Raw genomic sequence first — 23,455 nt, forward strand, 5'->3', positions numbered from 1 at the left:
CTGTCAGCACACAGCCCGACGTGAGATCTCACCAGCCATGAGATTATGACCTGAACTTAGTCAGTCAGAGGCTTAACTGACTAAGCCACCCAGGCGCCCCTCCACTTGGATTCCTAATGAGGATCTAAAATATACCATCTCTGAAACAGAATTTCTTATGTAGTACTGTATTGAGCCCCACAGAATAGATATATATACACCTTTTCCCCATTTTTCTCATCCTAGTTCATGGCAACACTCTCCTTCTGAAGCTCAGGACAAAACTTTTGGTGTACTCCTTGAGTACCCTCTTTCTCTTACTATGTTGAGCCTTTCAGGAAATCGTGTTGGCTCTACCTTAAAGTATATAAGGTATCTGACCATTTCTCACCCACATTACTTTCCTTTCTCCACTCTGTTCCCTTCATCATAATTGTGATCATTGTCATACTTTACTGCTGCCTTCTACTCTTCTCTCTGCTTCAGACCTCATCCTCCTATAGTTATTCTCAACATTGCAGTTGGAGTGATTCTTTAAAAAAATGTAAGTCAGGTCATGTCACTCTTCTGCTTTCTGCTTGGAACCCATTGTTGGTTCCTCCAGTCTCATTCAAGTGAAGTCAAAGTCTTACAAAATCTACCTTACCAGAGCAACTGGGTGGCTCAGTCGGTTAAGTGTCCAACTGCAGCTCAGTTCATAATCTCACGGTTCATGGATTCAAGCCCCACATCAGGCTCTGTGCTGACAGCTAGCTTAGAGCTTGGAGACTGTTTCAGATTCTGTGTCTTCCTCTCTCTCTGACCTTCCCCTGCTCACACTGCCTCTCTCTCAGAAATAAATAAAACAATAAAAAAATGTAAAAAATCTACATTACCTCCTGCTGTTTTCCTTCTCATCTGTCCTCCCCAGCCTCTTGGATCTTCTTACTCTTCCCTCACCCAAATCTCAATTTCTCTTCTGTCTCCACTTTTTTTCAGGTTACTGGGTAAAAGTCACCTTTGTAAGGATGGCCTTCCGTGACCACCCTACCTAAAATAGCAGCAACTGGACATTCTTCATTCTCTTCCTTTCTTTATTGTTCTCTATATCTTATTGCCATCAGACATAGTACATATTTTGCTTAATTTCTTTATTTTCTGTCTTTCCCCCTGAAAGATGTGCTTTATGAGTGTAGGGATCTTCTCTGTCATGACCAATGCAGTATCCTCTAGAATATAGCAAGCTGTCAATAAATGTTATTTGAATGAATGCACATATTGTCATGGCAAATGATGTTCTCTTTACGGCTTACATGATAACCTAAGCCAACAGTCCCTTCTCTGTTGATTCCTTGTGTTTTCCCCCTTTACTTCATTTGGAGATATGAATTATAGACAGTGTGGAAGGAAATAAATAACTGAAGAGTCAGAGCCAAGGAGAAAAGGGATGATGGTCTCAAGGAGAGCTAACTCTAGAGGAGCAACTCCAGGAGAAGCAGCTGCATTCAGTTTGGCATAAAATACCTCAGATTTCTCCAGGATGTGGTATTAACTCAAAGCTCTCCAGGAGGTAGGGATATCTGAGCATCATCTTTAACTCTAGGATGGCTCAAACTGTGTTTTGTTTTGTTTTGTTGTTTTTTGGGTTTTTTTTTTTTTTTGCTTGTTGTTTGGTTGTTTGATTTTTGTTCATAAGTACTTCAAGGGTCTGTCTTGTCACAATATCCAAGATGGGTGACTGCATGGGTGTCCAGGGCCATGATGAATTACAGGCCATCTGCTTCAGAATTTCTTGGGCTGAGGGATAAAGAGAAGAATCTCCCTAAAATTATAACATGAGTCATCTCTACCTTTTTTTCATCACTGCTCAGTCTGAAAAAAGATTATGACTTTAATCATAATATTAAGATTTTATAAGCAAATAAAGCAAATTTTAACTTATATATATATATAAAGTTTGCTTATTATATTATATATGCATATATATTATATATACATATATAATCTAAAAGATTTTATATATATACTTATATATACCTATATATAAAATATATATGTATATACATATATAAACATATATATATACATATATAATATTTTAGATTATATGTATACACACAAACACACACACACATATATAATGTGTCATGATGAGTGATTTTCTTATAGATTGTATCTCTTCAGGTGCTATAAAAATCTTTTAAATTAGACCAAGGCCATTTTCAGTTTTTGTAAAATTGGTTTATAATCAAAATCACATTTTTAAGACAACTTAAGCACATAATATAAAACCATAAAAAAAATCCTACTATATGGAAGTGGAGTTAAATACCACATATATAGAAAATTTAAGTAATATTTAAGGAATAAGAATGATGTGATTGCAAACTTGGGAAGGGCAGATGAGGGCAAATAATTTATCTAAGAGCTTTTGTAGAGATACACAGACTAAATAACCATGCTTATGTGTAGTTGTTAGCACTTCCATCTGAATCAGAACACTGGATTGGGAGCAGAGAAACTCAAGCACATCGCCTGTTGGTCTATCTCTTTATCCTCCTTCAACAGACACTAGCACGTAGACTGTAAAATCGAAGTCCTAGTCTCTGATCTGAAGAGGCACAGATGAAAGCAAAAGTACTGGTATCATCCATCCTATTCTCTGCTTGTCACAAGTTACTACCATTAAAACACATGTTATAACCATAGGGAAGGCTAAAAGGAAGACTACAGATCTAATGAGCATCATCAGCCTGGAATATGCTTTGTATTTCCAATTGCCTTGCCTCCTCAGGCTCTAATATTTCTAAGGTTGGGTTGAATGCCTCTCCTTCTGTATATAATGTGTTGGCACATTTTTTTTTTAATTTTTCTAATTCAATTCTCATGGTGCGAGTGGTTGAAATGAGGCAATGCTTGTCTTGTATGGCCATCTTTAAAGAGAATCCACTCCCATATCCTCTGTTCACCAGAGGATAATCTCTCTTGTTGTTGTTATTTTTTCCTTTTGTGCTTTTGATACATGGGAGTTAACAGCTGTGGATGAACTTATGCCCACTTCCAAATGCTTTCTTTATACATTTTAGTCTTCTGTAATATAACATTGTGGTGCTATGAGGTAATAAATCCAGGAAAACAAAAACTCACCTTACTTACTGCTCTATACTGATCTTAGCTTCAGAAAATTAATGTCACATAGGGGTTAGACATAATGATTACTTTATTCTTTATAGCTTATCACCAGGATGCTCTTCTGTAATGAAACATCTAAGGAATATTTTGAAGGCATGACTTAATCATCAAATTGCTAGATTTTTAAAGGCCATTACATGTTTCTGTCTCTATGTATTTGGTTCTATGTAAGTCATCATATTTACAAAGGAAAATGACATTTCATCCATTGGAAGTTGGCAGGATACACATAGAAGGCTTAATTTGTAAGGCTCAATGCACATGAGGCTCTTGAGCTGTTATATTCCCCCAGAAACCCTGGTCATTTGTAGATTTGTGATTCATAGTATGGAATGCGCTTTGCAAATTGTCCTTCTGTATGAGTGTGACAACATTCTCTGTTGTTCCTGTATGATGTTTTACATTTATTGTACAACAACATTTGTATTTGAATGTGTACCTTAAACTCTAAACAAGATATCTTGGTGCACCTCATTGGAAGAAATTCAAATAGAGAGATACAGGACAGGATTTATCAATTGCCTCATTCCCAGGGGCTTAACAAAATGTGTTCCTGACAGCTCTGGTGAGTCTAATGGACATGGCAAATAGTTCTGAGTTCCAGTATTGTTGCTGTGGTATACTAATGAATTTGGACAAGCTATTTGGCTTTTCACATGGTTGCTGAGAAAATGAAACAAATAACATATCGGAATCAGTAAGGCACCTGGGATAAGTAGCCTCTTGGTGGTGGTTAGTTTTCTTTTTCCATTCTTTCCTGTGCTCCCTTCATTACTCTGCCTGAATGCAGAGTTTTCTGTAGGTAGTACTGGGACATTTTTCACTCTTCTTGTTAATTGAGAAGTGTTTGAAGCAGATATTTTAAAATAGGAAACAATATGTCTAAATGCTTATGCAGCCCCAGAAAATTAAATGAAAAAATCAAACCTACTGTAGCCATGCCAAAGAGATTACTTGAATGAATAGATATGAGAATGGAATATAATAGGAGGCTGAAATTAGAGCCAACACAGACTGTTAGATATGTTTTCAACTGATGTATTTTTCTTCCTTAGGAGGAAAAAAGGTTTAGCTTGCTGTATCTTGTGTTTGTCATCTGTATGTGGGCTAGGAAAAAAAAAAAAAAAGACAAAGGCAGTGACTAATTATAAAAGTTTACTTGAAAAGTTCTGAATTCCTCAAGAAATAAAATTAACTAACTTCACAGCTTTACCAGATTGGTGATAATTATATTGGGATTTTTGCGATTTCAGTGAATGTGGATTTCAACAAAACACATTTTTTTTGTGTGTGTATGTAATTGTGGGGGGGAAAAACTCTTAGTGTTCAGTCTCTTGGATATTTATCATTATATATAAAATGATATGATACAGTTTTAGTAGAATCTTGACTTCTTCTACCCATTTAAAACTTTCCAAGGTAGACTGAGGTTGGATCTTAAGAGATTGTCTTCTTCAAAAGCTTTGTAAGAAGTGAAAGGAAAAATAAGTTATTATGGCTATGTATGCTAGTGGGTGGAGGTTCAAGAAGGAAAGAAAAGGAAAGTAAAGCTATAGCTGAGATAGTATGTTACCAGGTTCTAAGCTATAGCATAGATAGTATGTTACCAATGGTTACATACTACAGAATCCATTCTATGTAGATTAAGCAGAGGCCAAAACAGCCTCGGATAACATAACTTGAGAAATGCTCAATCACTATACTGTCCAAACAGAAAGACCATTGCTGCTACTCCCCATATCTTGATACATATGACATTGAGGTCTGTGTGCCAGAAACTCTGGCATAACTCCCCCAAAGAACTAGTTATATTGCCATGATGCTTACCAAAAAGGCACTCTTTCATGAATCTGATACTTTTTGTTGTTTGCTATCATCTTCAGGTTTCACAGGGTTGATTCTGCTTGAGGGATCCTTATTATATGCCAACCCCTAAAATAAATATATTTCTTTTTAATTTTTAAAAGATTTTATTTATTTATTTTGAGAGAAACAGAGAAAACGTGAGTAGGGGAGGGACAGAGAGAGAGAATCCCAAGCAGGCTCTGCACTCTCAGTGCAGAGCCCAATGTGGGGCCGAGACCATGAGATCATGACCTGAGCCGAAACCAAGAGTAAGACACTTAACTGACTGAGCCATCCAGGCACCCGAAATACGGTTTTATCTCTTTGTCTTTGTAGTATAGCTATGAAAGTAAGTGGGAAAGTAAATCGGAATGGGGGCTTATTGAACCACTTGTCAGTATCTGCCACTAATGGGACTAGACTGGAAGGTATTACATATGTTATAATTATCTGTATATTTAGCTATTGTGCATTAATTTTTAAAAAATTAGGTGCAATCAGACAGATATGAGACTTACTAAGTCAGCAGTCTGTCAAGACAAGAACTGTGTACTTATCTTTGCCCATTCTTTATCTTGGATACCAGAATTTTGACTAATATAGACAGGTAGGACTTATGTACTCCAGAAAATCATGTGTAGCCATATCTTTTATAAGATATTTACAATTCAGAACTTTATGAAAATGGTAAAAGTATTATAAAAGGTGAAAGGAATGAACCATTCCTTTGGAATGAGAGCTACAAGTTAATTATATTTCATATTAATTTATGTCTAAATATACAAAACAAGCTTTAGTGGGTATACAGTGGATTCAGATATTAAAGTCTAGTTTCCTTTCATTAAGGAATACCTGAAAGAATATTTCCATCTTGTTCTGTTCTAGACTCAACCTTGTCCAAGTTCTGTAATTCATTTTTTTACTCTACATTGGCTGATGTTTGTGCTCGCTTCAGCAGCACATATACATTGGCTGATGTTTGAGAGTCAGTTTCTTTTTCTAGCCACTCTATTAGTATTTGCAGAAAATAATTGTGTTTCTTATGCATTTGTTCACAGTTCTCTTTGAGGCACCCAGATTTTGTCATGATATGTAGCCAACTCTGCAAAATTCTAGTGATCAACTTTATTTTTATTTTTTAAATTGTTTTTGTGTTTATTTATTTTTAAGAAAGAGAGAGAGAGAGAGGGAGGGAGGAAGGGAGGGAGGGAGGGAGGGAAGGAATGAGTGGGAGAGAGGCAGAGGGAAAGGGAGGCAGAATCCATAGCAGGCTCCAGGCTGTGGGGCTGTCAGTAGAGAGCCCAACGCAGAGTTCAAACTCAGGAGCCCTGAGATCCTGACTTGAGCCACAGTTGGATGCTTAACAGACTGAGCCACCCAGCGCCCCTGGTGATCAACTTTACTTATCAACCCAGGAGTGTCTGGACACTACTGTTGTCTCTAGACCTCTTTAATCTGAGTCTATTATTATAACAGTGTGTTGGCATTTTGTGTTCACACCCATAGCATGCACCCCTCACCCCCTGTATTGGGTTTCCTAGGTTAAGCAGAAACATTGATGTTATGTTAAATTCTGGGTAGCATGCATCTTCATACCTCTTCTTGCCTGCCAGCTGCAGGACCTCAGGGGTGTTGCTACTTCACCATTCGTTCCATCAGATCAGAGGCAGTTTGGCTGCATGACCATGTAGGTGCAGAATTAGCATTCTGTCCTTACAGGCTCACAGCTTTTCCAAGTAACCAAACCCTAAGAAACTTTACTAAGTCACCTACCTGTTTCTATTCGTTCATAAACACACTTCTGAAGCATTTTTAAAGGGGAGGGATGATTTAAATATATAGATAAATTATTAATTAGGATTTAGAATTTACCAAGAATAACAGCCTTATTAAAAGGCAGTGAATTGAAAGATATTTTTAGTTCTGGAAAGTGTCTAAGGGATACCTAATTCAGCTTTCAGAAAACAGAAGCAAGAAGTGGTTAAGTGATTGCCCAAGATTACATACCTAGTTACTATCAAAGTTACGATTAAAACTCAGGTCCTTTGCCTGCTAGCTGGGGATGTCTGGAAGGTGCTTAAGTGGTTAAGTCCTCACCATTCTCCCTTATATAAAGCATGCATATGATACCATATGCTGGAGGGGTCACATTCTAAAGGATGTCTATATGAAACAACCATGACAAAAATCAACATATAATATGGGCCACATTCTCAAGTCCCATCTCAGATTCACTGGAAATTTTTTTATTTTATGACAAAATTCTATTAAAGTATGTGTGTTAAATGACACCAGTATTATTTTCACATCTAAAAATACCTTAAGAGCACTTTTCCTGTTTTAAATAATTAGCTTTCCATTAGCTGCAACAAGCTATATTAATTGCTTACACTTAAAGCATGATTTTGTTTGTGTGGTTTTTTTTTTTTTTTTTTTTTTTTCTGTTCCTTTATCTGCTTAGGGGAAAAGCAAGGGAGGTTTATGAAAGAGTTTAAAATGAGAGAAAATAATTGTTAATTTTTTATGTCAGTAAGTACTTTTTAAAATATATATAAAACTATATTTTATTGGAAATCATTGTAATCATTACATTTCTCATTTTCACAAATATGTGATCAATGTAGAATAATTTCTCATCAGGGTACAAAGAGCCATATTTGAGTTCTCAAGTGTTAAAGTGAATAGGGAAAAGGGTAAATGGGATTAGTGGTATTTACAGCAGATGTGAGATTCTGGAGTACAGCTATCCACTTTCAACTCCAGATCTTCCATTTCTTTTTTTTTTTTTTAATTTATTTTTGAGAGAGAGAGAGAGAGAGAGAGACAGCATGAGCAGGGGAGGGTCAGAGAGAGAGGGAGACACAGAATCTGAAGCAGGCTCCAGGCTCTGAGCTAGCTGTCAGCACAGAGCCCGATGTGGGGCTCGAACCCACGAACCGTGAGATCATGACCTGAGCTGAAGTCGGACGCTTAACCGACTGAGCCACCCAGGCGCCCCCAGATCTTCCATTTCTGAGGTGTGAGATCCTGGGCAAATTTTCCTCTGTAAGAGGGGATGTCAACAGCAACTAACTTTCAGCAGTGTTGGGAGATTAAGACGATGCATGTCAAGTACCTGCTATGTGCCTTGCTCAGAGTTAATGTTCAGTATTAGTATTCAACATGTTTAGTTTCTATTAGTATTTGTTGACTCTCTCAACTGCCATGTCCCAGACACTGTCCTATGCACTGGAGACACAGAAATGACAGATGAAGTCTTTATTTATATTGATTCTGAACATTTTCTGATTCACATAAAAATTAGAAAGTAGATAGAAAATATGCATACACATATACACAAAACATGATTTTCTTTAAGAAACTTTGTGATTGGGGTGCCTGGGCGGGTCAGTCGGTTAACATCCAACTTAGGCTCAGGTCATGATCTCACAGTTCAGAAGTTCAAGCCCTGCTTTGGGCTCTCTGATGTCGGTGCAGAGCCCACTTCAGATCCTTTGTTTCCCTCTCTCTGCCCCTTCCCACTGGTTCTCTCTCTCTCTCTTTCACTCTCAAAATAAAAAACAAAAAAAGTATCTTTGTGATCAGTTTTGGGAGATTTGGTGAAAAGTTTTAAGTGAATTCCACATAATATTTAAAAATTAAACATAAATGATTAAATACATTCCACATGGCTTCCAATTATTGTTAGATTCTCTTTATTAAACACATCATAGGACTGAATAAACTTAGAAATCTATGGCCTTACCTGGAATGGCATAAAATAAGTTGTGTGGAGAAAGATATGGTGACGCCTCCTGTTCTGGGAAGAAGAGGACCTGGCATTGGCACAATTCTTATATGACCTTCCCCACTTCCTTGAGAGAAAGGAGTTGCTGGGAGTTCTTGTTATGGGCTCTGCAGATATTGTTCACAACTAAGAATTTTTAATTTAGAGCCATTGTTCCACCAAATGGAAATGAGCTTAAAAAAAAAAAAAAAAGCCATGACACTGACTCTCAGCTAAGCAGGAGACATGCCCTGGGCATATACTAAAAAACCTAACCATTAGCATTCCTCAGCTCACATTCCTTTTTCTCTCTGCTGCTAAATCCTTTCCTTCCCTTCCTTCTTATGCATCACATAAAACCTTTTAAAAGTTATCCATATTTCTTCTTTAGACATAGATATTCATACAAGCAACTCCTTTCATATATTCTCAAATTCCAAATCTTCCTGGAGGGTCAGTTAAAGTTGAAGATTAAATAACAGAGAGAATGATAATGAAAGATGGTAAATACAAGTATAACTTCTAGCCCCCTTACAATATGATGCCAGCATTTCTACCTTTTATACAAACATAATTGTTGAGATTTTTAAATGAGTACTAACAGAATAGAGAGAGTGGTTTTCAGAGAAAAAAATTCTCTTCTAACATGACTGCTTTTCTTCATTCCCTTTCATGGAAAATTGTCAGAATTGTCAACGTCATGCTTCATAGCTTTTGAAACCTTAAACCTTAACAACAACAAAGAATTCTTTACCCATGCCAGAAATTACTATCCTTTTTGGATAAATTTGAAGTCTTATTCAAGTTTCTTACCATCCTGTAAACAGGTAACACACTATCATTGTCTGTGGTAGCCAAGGACAGGGCTGTTGTGAATAATTAAAATGCTAGCATTGGCCCCTCCAAACCATGTTCTCAGCATCTCAGCACAGAAATAAAACATTAGAATTTTTAACCTCTAGGGTATTTTGCTAAGCTTCTGTTAGTATAAGTGGTTTAATGTCTCAAAAATTTATTTTAATGTTATAATCTATACTTTAATAGCTCTTTGTAGGTGAAACCAATTTCTGCAGAAATACCTAGCCATTTAAAAATATCCTTGCTATTTATTGAAGAAGAATAACATAACCTATTTTTCTTATTAAAAATATTGGTTTTCTCTGAAATTTGCTATATCAAATTAGCAAATGAGGACATGAATTTTTACTTTATTTATTTAAACATGTTTATATGGTATTTATTTTGTGTTAGGGATTGTTTCTTTTTTTCTTTCTTTCTTTTTTTTTTTTTTTTTTACAAATAGTTTATTGTCAGGTTGGTTTCCATATAACACCCAGTGCTCATCCCCACAAGTGCCCCCCTCCATGCCCATCTCCCCCACACACACACCCATTAGTCCTTAGTTTGTTCTCAGCATTCAAGAGTCTCTCATGGTTTGCCTCTCCCTTTCCCCTACCATTTCCCCCCTTCTTCTCCCCCACGATCCTCCGTTAAGTTCCTCCTAATCCTCCTATACGTGCAAACATATGATATTTGTCCTTCTCTGCCTGACTTATTTCACTCAGCATTACACCTTCAAGGTCCATCCATGTTGCTACACATGGCCAGATTTCATTGTTTCTCATTGCCGTGTAGTATTCCATGGTATAGATAAACCACATCTTCTTGATCCATTCGTCCGTTGATGGACACTTAGGCTCTTTCCATGTTTTAGCTATTGTTGAGAGTGCTACTATGAACTTTGGGGTACATGTGCTCCTATGCATCAGCATTTCTGTATGTTAGGGATTGTTTCAAATGCTTTATTGGTGGTAACTCATCAAATCCCCATAACCTATGAGAGAGGTATTATTATTATTATTACTATTATTTATACTTTATAGTTAAGAAAATAGCTCAGGAACTTGAAGAGAGGATGAATAACTTGTCGGTGGTAGTACAACTGGTAAGTGGCAGAGCCAGGAGTCAAATCCAGCCCATCTGGCTCCCAGAGTTCCTCCTTATGACTAGACCAGTAAGGTATTGCTTCTCCCTGCAGCATGTTGAAGGCTTACAAGGCAGATGAGCTCAAAAATGTGCCCATTGAACCAGCCATCTGTCTGCCCTGCTGGCCCCTCCATGATGTCAAAGTTCCCCATGAAATGGACATAAATCTCTGATGAGACAGGATGTGTACAGAAAACCATGGGACCAATACCTGATTCTAAACACATATTGAGACACTATAATAAGGCCACATTCTCATTAGCTTCTTTAAAACAACTACTAAGCCATAACCATATCCACCTTCAGCCTAACTTCCCATCAGTCTGTATAAAACACAATCTCAACAAAATGACACTTTCAAATTAGGAAAATAAAGAAAGTTTAATAAAGGGACTCTCTGGACAGAGATAATCACATAGAGGGCCCATGAAGCTGAGTTAAATGCAATGAAGAGAGATGAGCAAGTAAATACCTAGAAACCTTACTCTCCTCTCTTCCTTTAGATTCTGGTGGGGAGCAGGGAGCCTCCTTTTTTTCCGACCAGAAGCCAGAGTGAAAAAGAGGCCATTGATATGATCCATATAAGTCAGCCTCCAGCCTTGGTGCAGGGCAGAAAAGATCAAACTAAGCAGGTCAAATGGAAGATGTTTGGCACAGTCTTACCAGTTCTATACTTTACACACACACACACACACACACACACACACACACACACACGCCTTTAAAGAAGGATTTCCTATTGTTTTGTTGAGAATTCGAATTCTTTATTCATTAACTCAACTTCTTCAGTTCCTAAGACTGGTTCAGAGAACACAAAATCCCAGCATCATCCATGTTTTGTCTTTTTTGGCACATTTTCAAGCATGTTAAGGTCTTTTCGAATCCTGGTTTTGTCACCCAACACCGTGGTCTTCAAATCCAGTAGCTGCATCTTTGAATCTCTAGGAAAGGCTTTTAGTGTGCTGGTTTTTCTGGCCTACCCCAGAGATTGACCCAATCTCAGGCAGGGCCCATTAATGTATATGTGTTTATTGTTATTTTCAATTTCTCAGGCGACCCTACTGTAACCAGTTGAAACACAGGCATGTGGGATCTCTTGATATGACAGCTCCAACACAAGGCATGTGACACTCCACTAGATATTTTTTTAGTTTGTCCAGTAATTTAGGGATTTTCCACACCATCCATATTTGAGTGTGGTGTGGAATATTAGAATTATCTGAGAGGCTTTCCCTAACTTCATTTCCTCACTCTGGTTAGCCAAGCTTCCCTCTGAAATCCTTTTACTACCACAGTGAACTATGTTCATGGACGAGATCATGTTGAAACCCTCCACTCTTCTGGTGCAGAAAAAGGGCTATGACCCCTGGATTCATTGTAATATTCTTTATATATGATTGACTTGTTTTGCCTTAACTTTACCACCCATATTTCTCTGTTGTGTGAGAAAACATTATAGTAGACTTCATAAATATTTTTACCGAATTTTAATCAGATTCACCAAACCCACTCACTCAACCACCTACTCTTTGTTTCGTCTATAAGATAATAATTATTCTAGAAGTCAAGCACTGATCAAGGTGTTAAGGATACCAAAGTGGCCAAGACCATTGAGTTCTCTGCTGTCTTGAGCTTACACTGTAATTGGGGAAGCATTCAATAAATAAACAAATACATCAGTTAAAAAATGAATGAGAATCTGTGCTTTGAAGGAAATAAATGGAGGATTATGATAGACTGTAACAGATGGGGTAGTGATTATTTCAGAGAACATCTCTCACAGGGTGATATAGGAGTTGATGGTCAAAAAGAAGTCACCCTTGTATAGATCTGGAGGATGAGCATTCCAGGCAGAGGCACCAGCGAGTGCAAATGTTCTGAGACAAGAAAGAAACTTTAGTCTTTATTTTGTTATTTTATTTTATTTTCATCATGATAAGTGTATTCTTTAACCTTCATTCCCTCTTTCCCCCACCCATTTCCCTTCTAGAAACCATCAATTTGTTCTCTATACTTAAGAACATGTTCCTTGGTTTCTCTCTCTCTCTCTTTCTCTCTCTCTCTTTCTTCTTCTTCTTCTTCTTCTTCTTCTTCTTCTTCTTCTTCTTCTTCTTCTTCCTCTTCTTCCTCTTCTTCCTCTTCCTCTTCCTCTTCTTCCTTTGTTCATTTGTTTTGTTTCTGAAATTCCACTTATGAGTGAGATCATGTGATATTTGTATTCTTCCACTTATTTCACTTAGCATTATAGTCTCCATATTGTTACAAATGGCAAGATGTCATTATTTTTTTATGGCTGAATAATATCCCATTGCATGGATATACCACATCTTCTTTATCCATCCATCTGTATTGATGGACACTTGGGCTGTTTCCATTTCTTGGTTATTTATTTTATTTTTTTTTAATGTTTTGTTTATTTCTGAGAGAGAGAGAGGGAGAGAGAGAGACAGCCTGGTCAGAGGAGGGTCAGAGAGAGAGGGAGACATATAATCCGAAGCAGGCTCCAGGCTCTGAACTAGCTGTCAGCACAGAGCCCGACACAGGGCTCAAACCCACAAACTGTGAGATCATGACCTGAGCCGAAGTTGGATGCTTAACTGACTGAGCCACCCAAGTGCCCCCCGTATCTCGGTTATTGTAAGTAATGCTGCAATAAACCCAGAGGTGCATGTATCCTTTTGAATTAGTGTTTTTGTATTTTTTGAGTAAATACTCAGTAGTGTGATTACTAGATCTCAGGGTAGTTCTATTTTTCGTCTTTTGAAGAAACTCTATACTGTTCTTCACAGTTGCTGTACCAATGAAACTTTAGTCTTTAAATAAGACATTGAGGCTATTTCTGGGTGACTTGTCTTTACTGATTCTTTGCTGACCAGTGAAGAAGTGTCTTTGTTCTAGATCTCATATTAAAAAACCTCCTCAAATATCTGCTAGAAAAATTTCATGCCACTACAAGCTTTTAGCTAGTCCATTCTTACTCATGCCTATAATAGAGTAAAAGAAAACAAATACACAAAAACTGCTGATAGTAAGGCTTAACAATAAATATTTGAACCTCTGTTCTCTAGGGTCTGATCCAGGTTATGTGGAACCTATTGTTTTTACGATTTCAAGGGCCCTCTTCAAAATTACTAATAAAATAATACAAAATTGCAAATAAAAAATTGTTAGGGTCCCACCCATGTAAGTGAAGAGCTTAAGGCTAGTTAGTTTCACAGTGGATCCACCTTTGTCTATACTCAAGAAAGTGAGTCAGATTACAGAGAGCCCTGATGAAGAGGCCTTTCAGCTCCTGGGAATCTGAGGGGCACTGCTGCTTGGAGCACTGAGGAAGCCTGCACTTCCTATGAATAATCAGAGAGCCCCATTCTTCTCTATCACACCTCTTGGTGAGTAGAGGAAGTGGAAAATGTGTTCCTATTTAACCATGTAGCCATTCTATCAGGACTAAGTTAGAGGCAAAAGGAAATAAAAGGAAAAAGCTGCTGCCTGCTACTCAGTTGTTCTTAAGGAAGTACTATAGGAAGCTTTAGGCAAGAAAGAGAAGATGGCTAAGTAAATAAACATAAAACAATATAAAGTAGGAAGTGCTAAATGCTGGAAAAGAGGTAAAGGGAGGAGGAGGTGGCCAGAGATGGAGCCAGTGGAGGATGTCTGGGTGTGACGGTGTAAGTCTGTTGGGTGGGAGATTAGGACGTGGTGGGTGGAGGTAGGGCTGAAGAGCAGACCTGGTGAGGTCTGGGAAGGGGGTAGAGGTAGTTAGTGAAAGCAGTGGAAGAGATGTAGGAGATGGTAGTTAGGTAGAGGGGAATGAGTTGGTGGTGGTGGTGGTTATAGTTGTTGGGCAGAGTTGTTGAATTTGGGCTTCTGAAGATGAATTTGGGCCTCTGAAGATAAATTCTTCCTACATTGTAAGAAATGCTTCATTTCATGATTAATTATGATTCTCAAAAAAAAAAAAAGTTCTTGTGAATAAAGAAGACTCAGACAATCACCTCTTAGGTTATCAAAACAGACTCCCCTTAATCACAGTCAGAACTTCTGGCCCGAGTCTGCCCCACCTTGGAATAGGGAAGCCATTTTGTTACAGTGTTTTGACATATGCCTTCCAGGCAATAATAACAAGTATTTTAATTAGCATCAACATCCTGCTCTTCTGTGGGCACTACAACAATGTGTTGCTTTTTCTTACTCTTGGAAGCTGCCAGGCAGATGCTCACTTATTACCTCTCACTAAATATCTGATAACAGTCATTGGTGTGCTTTTAAAGTAAGTTTATCATGTTCATTAAATGTCATATAACTTACAATGGCTTGTTTGAAATAACCAGTTGTTAAGATTTACATGTAGTTCTGAAACACAAAAGAGTTGACTTCCCTCCACCTCCCCCTAAGGTATTTGATATTTGAGTGTGTTCTGAGGAGATGACCTTAATGAAACCCAAACCAAACAGTATTTGTGATCAGGGAGAGATTCCTTTTCAAAAATATTCTGTCTCTCATGATATGTTACCAATCAGAGCCCTTGTTTGGTCAGCACTGAGGACAGTTTCAAATGTTAATGTTGAATGACACATGTGTGCCAGAAATCATTCTGTGCCCCTGCATGTAATTTTTTAAATAGCTTACTGTGTGCTAGGGCATGACTTTTTACTGAATGTTACACTTTGATTTATGCACATGAGCCTCAAATTTTAGGAAGAGCAGAAAACTATTTTGTTTACTTCTCAAGGTTCAAACATTTGGCTATATGCTTGCATAATGCCTTATATCCAGACCACTTTATTAGGTGAAATAATTTGCAAAGAAGGACAGCCATTTCCTTGCCAGGGTGCAATCCAGTGTGGGGGTTCTCTAAATGCTAATTAATTCCAACCTCAACTACTTCACCTGCTGTTTCAGAGGCTGGCAGCTTGTATTCATCACCTGAATGACAGCTGTTTCTAACCTCTTTTCCCTGAAAAGAAAGAAATGAAATAAACCTTTTGCATGCTAATAACTGACATTCTGAAATGACAGTTGAAAAGTGCTTCAGTGTGAGTATAAGGCAGGATTGAATTGAAAGATTTTGTCTACATCCACCAATTGTTGAATTTTGACGAGATATTTTCAAAATGTGGAGAGAAAGGGTGGCAGATAACAGACGAGACAGTATTATCGCAAGTGAGGATGTTGGTACGATGAATCATTAAATCAAACTTTCAGTATATTAAATGTCTGCATTTAAGGAATGGGAACGATACACATTTTTAATTTTTTAATCTTTTTTGAGAATGGTATACATTTTTATGCAAGTTGTGTAGGCTTTGTCAAAGCCACTTAATACATTTTTTCCTTTTTTTATCCAGTGGATTTTTATATGAGTCAATAAGCATATATAGAAAGCAAGTGTTCAGTCTATTTAATTGTCTCATGGTAACGACTGCTATCGTATTATTTCCCAATCACAAAGTTGTCTTTTGTCAAAATGGATTTTGATTTCTACCATAATTTCAGTTTTTACCTTTTTATAGTCATGAAGGGTGAAGGGAATTTGATGGATTCCCTCTCAAGAGAGTAATTAGTACACAAAGAATACATTCTCATATAATAAACATGCCCCGAGTATAGTTTTGGACAGGATTACGTAAACTTCATCAAGGGCCAAGGTCTAGATATTAATAATGGATTATGTCCCTTGATTTGTTTAAAGGCACCTGCCACTGAATGTCATCTTCTGCATGTTTCTGACTTTCTATGAGGTCCCGCATGGTATTGTTCAGTTATAGTCTTTTAATCTACGGAGCATATGTACTTCATTAATTTAAATTGCTTTAATGAAGCCTACTTTTGATACAGAAAAGTATGTTATTTTTTCTTAATGTTTTAATGCTTTTATCATTCAATAATTTTGCTGTATATGGTAAAAGTGTCCTCAGTTGGTGCACAGTTGTATGAATTAACACACACATAGATTTGTGTAACTACTGTCACAGTCAGAATATAGAATACTTTTATTAGTCCCCCAAAATACCTTTCTATGCTATCCCTTTATTTTTTTTTAATTTTAAAGTTTGTTTCTTTATTTATTTTTGAGAGAGAGAGAGAGAGCCATGGGAGGGACAGAGAGAGAGAGAGAGAGAAAGAGAGAGAGAGAGAGAGAGAGAGAGAGAATCCCAAGCAGGCTCCACACTGTCATAGTGCAGAGCCTGCTGTGGGGCTTGAACTCACAAACTGTGAGATCATGACCTGAGACGAAATCAAGAGTCGGTTGCTTTAACTGACTAACTCATCCAGGCACATAACTTTGCTATCCCTTTATAGTCATATGTTCCCTTCAGCCCTAAATCCTGGTGATCACTGAGAAGTATTTTCTTGGTATTAAAACATAAAGAAGATGAAGAGGAAGTATTAGGGAAGGAGGAGAAAAAAGAAAGAAAAATAATTTTTTTTAAATTTTAATTTATTTTTATTTTTTATTTATTTTTTGTGGTTTTCTTTTCTTTTCTTTATTTTTAAAATGCATTTTTAATAGTTTATTGTCAAGTTGGTTTCCAAAGGAAGGTGCAGAGAAGAGAGGAGAGGGAGAGGGAGAAGAGACTGTAAGATGCAACACAGTGAAGTGTTCATTAAACTCTAATCAAGGATTTTATGCATGCACTAGGATGGTCTGTTGTCAATTTGGCATCATCCCCACCTTCCTGGGCTGTGATGCAGAGGTGAAATTGAGAAGCACATACCCCAGAATCCTCTTTCCTTCATGGTTCAGATTCCAGATTACCAGTTAGAGGAACTGATGTGGGAACTGGGAAGCAGAAGAGGAGCAATCAGATGTGTGGGCAGATGCGGGATTCCTGGTAGCTTAGTGATTTGAGAACCACTAACTTCACTGCTGCTGACTGTAATTACTGGTGGGAAATTTCTAGAGACTTTCCAGAATAGCTTCCCCATCAGCCTTAGAGAACCACCACTTTGGTGTTTCAGGATGAGGTTTATAAGTCATACCCTTGTCCTTCTGGCTGCAGCTTCCCAGAACTTCCACAGTGACTTAATTCACTCCAGCTTGCCCGTCATTTGTGTAAACCCTAATTCCCGTATTAAACTCATTGTTACTGGACTATCTTAGAGCCGCTTTATTTTTGTGCCCAAACCCAGATTACTGAACACCATTTTAAAGAGAAATGTATTGTGTGGCCCACATTTAAAACTTGGGAGATTTTTGGGGCACCTGGGTGGCTCAGTTGGTTAAGTGTTAAACTTAGGCTCAGGTCACGATCTTACAGTCTGTAGGTTCAAGCCCTTTGTTAGGCTCTGTGCAGATAGCTCAGAGCCTGGAGGTGCTTCTGATTCTGTGTCTTCCTCTCTCTCTGCCCCTCCCCTGCTTGATCTCTGTCTCTCTCTCTTTCTCAAAAGGAATAAGCATTATTTTTTTTTTAATTGGGAGATTTTTCTTTGACATCCTAATTGTCATTTTTCCTTTGAAAAGTCCAAAGATTAGGAAACAGTGGACCAGTACTCATTCTTTCCTGAAGACAATTGCATGAAGCTGAGGAGTAGCTAGATATGATTCTCCACTCCACCATCCAGCCCAGTCTGCATTTGTGCCCTGTCCCCTCTAGATAATATCATCTTAGTCTAAGAAAATGGATTGTATTTAATAGATATATGAAAGTCCTACCAAACAAAGTTGTTACCTAGGAACTTCTGAGTATATGGAGATGTATAAGACAAACCCAATGTCTTCAAAGGGTGAAGGGCGTAGAAGCCAGCATATGACTGTCACATCACAATAAAATTCATGGAGTGAGTGTTTTGTAAAACAACATAAACCCACTAGCTCACTATTTGGGTATTTTTAATTATCCAAATAGATTTTTCAGATTGATTTTTATGGTGGTTTCACTTGTTATTAATGCTCCAATTATTATTAATGAATTTTATCTGCATTTGATTAGAATTTTCCTAAAATGTAAACTTCGTGAATGTTCTGGGATATATGTAAATTTATTTTTTCCAAGTAAACAAATTCTCAATATATATTTGTCTAGAATATTTTTCTGTTAATCGTGATCTTTTCCTTTTATATCTAAATACCAACATATGTGCATATTTTAATAAAAGGATACATTTCACAAAAAATTGAGCTTAAATATTCCCCCCATATATTGTACAGAATACTCCATTTAAATACATGTCATATTTTAGTTAGTTACTTATATGTTAATTAATTCTGTATATATTTTAACCTTTTTTCTGCTTGATATTACACAAATCTAACAGTGTATAATTTCTGAAGCATGATTTTTACTTTATATTGAAGTTTTATTATGTGGTGAAATAAAAATATAGTAATAAGCCATTGACCATTGGAAAATTAACATCTGTTGATTCATTTTTCCTCCAGGTAAAAGTAGACCTCAGTTTATCAGTGTAGAATAAAGAATGTGAGAGCTTCATAGAGACAGATGATAGCACAGTCCATATAATAATTCACAGAAAATCCTATTTAGAATTTGGGGTTTTGTTTTTGCTTTTCTTTTAATTCACTTCAGTCTAATCTCATTTTTGGAAGAGGGAAGAGATCCAAATTTATATTCTCCCAAAATTGATGATAAAAGTATGAGCTATGCGCAACTCTGTTGCATGTGTGTAAGATAGAGAGATGATAGATAGATAGATGATAGATAGATGATAGGTAGATAGATAGAGAGAGAGAGAGATAGAGAGACAGATTGATTTTTGGTAAAGACAAAGAAGACATTTATTTAGGCAACTCAAAACTGTACAAGTTTGATCCTTTCCAGATGGCCATATATCTGGCCACCAGATCCTTGGCTCAGCCCTTTCCCTGTCTCCTAAATGCCTCTTTGTGCTTTTCTGAGGGTAGAGCACATCTTAGAGTTGATGCGAGTTCCTTGTAAGTATAGCTCCCAGTTTCACTGAGCAAGCTGGAAAATATTCTCTGGAGTTTCACAAAAAAAAGTTCGCATAATGCAACAAATGCACCTCTTTAAAAGATGCATTTTACTCTACAAGGATGCATCTTTCTTCCTTATGGGATATCAAGACAAAGTGATTAGGATCATTGGGAAAACCAGCATGAATTCAGTTTCTGACTGTGTCATTGACTGGCTGTGTGCCCTTGGTATGCTCTGCAAATTCTTCCCATAAATGGAGCCACTAGCAGTACCTACCTCATAAGGCTATTGTAGATATTAAATGTGGTGACTCAAGTAAAGGGGTTAGCACTGTGTTTAATTCTTAAGTGGGTAGTAAGCAGTGATTAGTAGTGATGATATGTATTGGTGCCAGGGCATTTGTGCCAAGACAATGGTTCTCAAATTTAAGTGTGCATAGAATCACCTGGGGGACTTATTAAAGCACAGATCTCTGGGCCCCACCTGCAGAATTCTGGTGTAGTAGGTCTGGGTGAGACCTGAGAATTTGTATTTCTCAGTCATTTCTAAGTAACACTGATGCTGCTGACCCTGGAACCACAGTCTGAGAACCACTGAATCACACTATTCTCCTTGGGTGGTTTGGTTGTGGAACGAGACTGAGGGATCAGAAGGATTACATTTGGACATGTTTCTAAAACCATGATCTCTGTGGTTCAGTGCAGACCCAGTGTCTATTTATCAAAGTGCAACAAAATTAGAATCCCTGTATTTACTGCATCTCTCTCATATATTTAGGGGGAGCCACATATGTAGCATTCAACATCTCAGCAATACTTTCTATCTTATTTTTCATATTGTGATCTTTCAAGGAGTGGCTCACCCACCTACCCCAGAGCAACTCCCCCAGGGCATCACGGTGCTGTCATTAAACTGCCTCAATCTAGCTCTCCTTTGGCACAGAGCACATAGCACAATCCCCATTCCCCAACCACTGCTAACTGCAGTCCTCTTGGGCAGTAATTTTATTTTGCTCTGACCACTTTTCAAGAGAGAATCTTTTTCCCTTGGATTTTGTCAGAGGAGGATTTGGAGTATGCTGAGCAGACAATGGGCAATTACTTGAAGGGGATGGGGAATGGCTGTGCACCAAATATTTCATTTTCTCACACTTTATTGATACTGTTGCCTTCACGTTGGTGGCATATTTCAATCAGCATCTTGACTAGCTGTGGACCCTCCTAAAACACCACTTACTTGTTTTGGCTTCAAACATAGGTGTCATCTATCACTCATTATTTGTGGCATGCCTTTGCTAAGTGCTTTGCATACAGCAACTTCTTTGATCTTTCCAGTGAGTCTATGGCCTCAGAAATGGGGTGGCAAGGGTACTCACACTACAAAGATCATAACTGTTCCCAGAAGCTCTAATGGAGACATAGACCCATCCTCTGATCTCTCACTGGTGCCCTCTATAGGCTAAACTTGTGACACTGCAACACACAGAATCAGCCTTCCTGGGCCCAAAGCAGGATAGAGGATAGTAGAGAATTCACTGGGGTAGCAGTCAGAGTGAATGACTAGGACGTAAATGGAAATTTAAGCAACTAAGGCTTTACCATATTACATACTTTGCCCAAACCTGGACTTTTACTAAGAAACAGAACTTGAATTTGAACCCAGGACCATTTGACTCAACCTATAGTCAGGTCGATGGAGCATACTCTCCTTTTAAGAGCCTGCAAAACAGGTTGGCATTATGAGAAAGCAAATTATGTGTATAATCAGTATTATTTTTTCACATATACGAGTAGATGGGATCATTCAGGCAAGAAAGGATTCTCTCCTCCATTCTGAGATACCCTAAAATGTTAGGGTCAATTGTCAGTTATTTATAGAAAATATGTGTACTTTTTGATAGCCACAAGCAATGAGTACAACGTTCAGAATTATATTTTAGGGATTTGGTTTTTCTCTGCTTGCTGGCCATGCATTTAACCAACCATAGTGTTCACTTCAGTGTCAGAAAGATGTTTTTTTCCTCTGTACAATCAAAGCTCCAGTGTGGGTGGCCAAAAAGGAAATTAATAGTTCAGAAATAATCTTTACATACCTTAGTTTGAAATTTTTAACTCTAATTAAAGTTCAGCATAGAGATGATACATTATCATTTAGTGGAAGAAATTAATCTTTCAAATAAGGGTAGGGGCGCCTGGGTGGCTTAGTCGGTTAAGCGTCCGACTTTCGCTTAGGTCATGATCTCGCGGTTCGTGGGTTCGAGCCCCGCGTCGGGCTCTGTGCTGACTGCCGGCTCGGAGCCTGGAGCCTGCTTCAGATTCTGTGTCTCCCTTCCTCTCTGACCCTCCCCTGCTCACACTGTCACTCTCTCTCCTAGAAATAAATAAAACATTAAAAAAAATAAAAAAAAAATAAGGGTATTACTTTAGGTATTGCAGAGCACCCACTTTCTGAGGAATTTCTTCACCCCTTCCAGGCAGAGGTTTATTATTGAGTTCCCTATAAATGTTCAAATGTGACTTACAAGTCAAAAATAACAGTGTAAGTAGATTTGATGGATTTTCAGAAATAGTTTATGAAATTATTTTAGGTCACTGCTTACTTCAATTGAAGCATCAAACTAACAGTGAATAAAAATTATTGCCAATGTTCAGGCAAGCTCATTGCCTGGTGAACTTGGCTCTTTAAAAAAATATTTATTTTAACCATAGTAACAACATGACTCAATCATCCATTTATTTTTTTTTCTCTGTATATACTTGGTGCCTATCATGAGACAAGCATTATACTTCAAATATGCTTATGTTAATTTTACACTTTGGTATGATTGTTGAGAGTGCCTGTCATGTGCCCAGCACTCAACACATATTATTTCTAAGGATCTCAACAACCCTATTATATTCTTATTATTTTTCCACTTTATCCTTGTTTAACTGAAACTCAAAGAAATTAAACAACTTGGTAAAGGTCACAGAGTTGTGATTTCAACTCAAGTGCATATAAGGACAAATATTCTAAATTCTACCATGTTTGCCCCTGTTGTCCCTTCCTGAACATCTCTGGGGTTGTTGTCTCAGCTGAATTTTTGGCAGGAAGAGATATACAGGCTCCTGGTATCTGATTTACAAAAAATCTAATTCTTAAAAACTTGGAACCAGGCTGAAGTAAGAGTCAGGATCTCATTAGAGTAGAAGACTCTTGGGACTTAGGCCACAGTAAGGTTGGGTTCTATCACTCGAGGCTACTAGAATGTCCCGGCCTGGGTTCTAAGACTTATACTGTCTGCAGACACTAGATGCGCATTAGGAACTACCTTATACTCTTCTGGTCCAGGGGAGACGATTCTTGGATTGAATTAGGATCCCAGGATTCAAAAGAAATAATTGAATCCAAAGTTTCTCGGCAGGGCTTAAACAATGGGACTCTTGCATCTTTCATCAAAATAAGAATGACTTCTCCAAGCCCAGAGATCTGGTTCCAAGCAAGCCCAGTAAGATCTGGGGACATATGCAGGACCACAGCAGTTATGGTTTTGGTAGGTTCACTGGTTCAGAGGAGGATACCTACTTAGTACACAGGAATTTCTGGGGAATAAGACAGTGATTCCAAGCTTACACCCTGGACTGCCTCTGGAATTCAGAATCTCCACTGAAGGAAGTATCTGAAATTTTGGGAGAAGTTGCTCCCGATATTCCTAGAGACATTTCCTGGGCCTCAGAAATATCACAGGGCCTGTTTTTATAGGAAAATGTCTTAGCATAAGACTTGGGGCCAGGAGAACCTGATGTTTCAGAGTGTGGTCTTCCAACTTGAA

The sequence above is a fragment of the Hyaena hyaena genome, unplaced genomic scaffold (assembly GCF_003009895.1).
Source record: "Hyaena hyaena isolate Hyena2069 unplaced genomic scaffold, ASM300989v1 scaffold_938, whole genome shotgun sequence".
NCBI lineage: Eukaryota > Metazoa > Chordata > Mammalia > Carnivora > Hyaenidae > Hyaena > Hyaena hyaena.